At 40.4% G+C, this 2,331-nt stretch overlaps 1 protein-coding gene across 1 annotated transcript in view; it reads right to left on the bottom strand.

Moving 5' to 3' along the window:
* mogat3a (monoacylglycerol O-acyltransferase 3a) overlaps positions 1–2,331 on the bottom strand; it is an 18,949-nt gene that overhangs the window by 11,476 nt on the left and 5,142 nt on the right. The window lies entirely within an intron of this gene.

Here is a 2,331-nt window from a genome sequence, read left to right as displayed (position 1 = left end):
TTCCCTCTTTTCCTCGCTTTCCTTCGCTTTTAAATAGCTTGTAAAAGCGGTGTGCCCATTTTACTTTCACTTATTCGGCGTATTCGGCGTAAAGCAATTGTTCGTTTTTAGTTCGTTTGAATTTTCCCTCTTTCATCGCTTTTGAAATAGCTCTCTTCTTGTCTGTCTCGCCTCACTCTTCTTGTCTGTCTCGCCTCACTCTTCTTGTCTGTCTCGCCTCACTCTTCTTGTCTGTCTCGCCTCACTCTTCTTGTCTGTCTCGCCTCACTCTTCTTGTCTGTCTCGCCTCACTCTTCTTGTCTGTCTCGCCTCACTCTTCTTGTCTGTCTCGCCTCACTCTTCTTGTCTGTCTCGCCTCACTCTTCTTGTCTGTCTCGCCTCACTCTTCTTGTCTGTCTCGCCTCACTCTTCTTGTCTGTCTCGCCTCACTCTTCTTGTCTGTCTCGCCTCACTCTTCTTGTCTGTCTCGCCTCACTCTTCTTGTCTGTCTCGCCTCACTCTTCTTGTCTGTCTCGCCTCACTCTTCTTGTCTGTCTCGCCTCACTCTTCTTGTCTGTCTCGCCTCACTCTTCTTGTCTGTCTCGCCTCACTCTTCTTGTCTGTCTCGCCTCACTCTTCTTGTCTGTCTCGCCTCACTCTTCTTGTCTGTCTCACCTCACTCTTCTTGTCAGTCAGCTCGACTCACTCTCCTCACTGGAGAAATTAAATCTGATCTGTGATGCGACTGTCGTACGGCACGCTGCATTGAGCAGCCGCGTTCAGTTTTTAATTGCAGTGTCTTTTCTTTTACTGAACTAATAAAAACTAGAGTAGAGCGCCATCTGCTGTTAAAATCTAAGCTCAGAATCCATTCCAGAGAGAATCACCATGCATTCGGAAGATCTCAGAATCAATCCACGAATCAATTCTGCATCGATTTATCATCACAGCCCTAATACATAATAGCAATGAGGCAATAATAATTAGCTTAAATAAAGTATTAAAAGCAAGTAATCATATGATTTTATTGAACAATAGAACTAATGTACAGTACACAATTTAACAAATTCCAGCAGAGGGCGCCAACAGCCTGACGATTGTTTTACACTTTGCTGCGCAATCTAATGCTTGTTTAATATTGACCAAACAACATTTAATTTAAATGCCCACTTAATCTTAAATATTTGGCTATATCTTAACGACAGAAATGCTACAGCCACTGTCATTTCTAGAATATGTGGACATCAAAACGTGTAAACTCAAAGCGAGGGTTTTAAACGTTTATTTTGAAATCGCGATGAACAGTTAGCATATTGAGAAAGATATTGACGTATTCTCCAGTGTTTGCGTAGGTTTATAAATTATTTACCTTACAGATCTGATGAAATGGCACACGTTGCGTTGCCAGATGAACGTTATAATAAACACAAACACACAACAACATGCAGAGATGGAGTTTGAGACGCTCCACACATGTAAATGATAAGAGTTTGTGCGGAGCAGTGTTTACTGTGAACAGAGCCGCTCTGAGATGCATGTAAATAAAGCACATATACACTGCAAAAAATGATTTTCTTCCTTAGTATTTTGTCTTGTTTTCTAGTATAAATATCTAAAGATTCTGGAATTCAGATGCATTTACTTGACAAGTAAAACGACTTAAGATATTATATTAAGAAAAATAATCTTGTTTAGCCTTTGAATTAAGATTATTTTTCTTACCCATTGGAAGATATTTTTACTTGTTTCAAGCAAAAACGAACAAAATTTGGATAATTTTGACTAAATATCTTAAGTCGTTTTACTTGCCAAGTAAATGCATCCCGACTCAGAATGCTTTTATGACGCCAGATTAATGTAAACACAGCCCACTGTGAACACCCTTGTGATTCTCTTCAACCTTTTCGAATCTTATGAATGATTATTTTAGGTTTAAGTGTGTGTAAAGATTTGGAAACGAGCAGAGTACGGCTGTTTCTGAAGCATGCAGCGCCATCTGCTGTTCAAAACTAAGCTCAGATCAGGATCTGCAAATCATTCGCCATCGTCCTATCAGACATTTCTCCTTACTCTGTGTATGTGGTAAGTGAACGTTCATGTACTGTAATGCAACAGGCTACCGCTAGCAAGCGGCTAACCGTTTAGTGGCTCCGTATAACGCGTTATTTGTTTCACGCTTCGGGTGTAATTTCACCTCGGCTCAGAATGCTTTTATGACGCCAGATTAATGTAAACACAGCCCACTGTGAACACCCTTGTGATTCTCTTCAACCTTTTCGAATCTTATGAATGATTATTTTAGGTTTAAGTGTGTGTAAAGATTTGGAAACGAGCTGAGTACGGCTGTTTCTG

Source organism: Sinocyclocheilus anshuiensis, unplaced genomic scaffold (assembly GCF_001515605.1).
Source record: "Sinocyclocheilus anshuiensis isolate Anshui unplaced genomic scaffold, SAMN03320099.WGS_v1.1 scaffold2678, whole genome shotgun sequence".
Classification (NCBI taxonomy): Eukaryota; Metazoa; Chordata; class Actinopteri; order Cypriniformes; family Cyprinidae; genus Sinocyclocheilus; species Sinocyclocheilus anshuiensis.
Note: the sequence above shows the minus strand (reverse complement) of the source record. Positions and strands in the feature narration are given on the sequence as shown.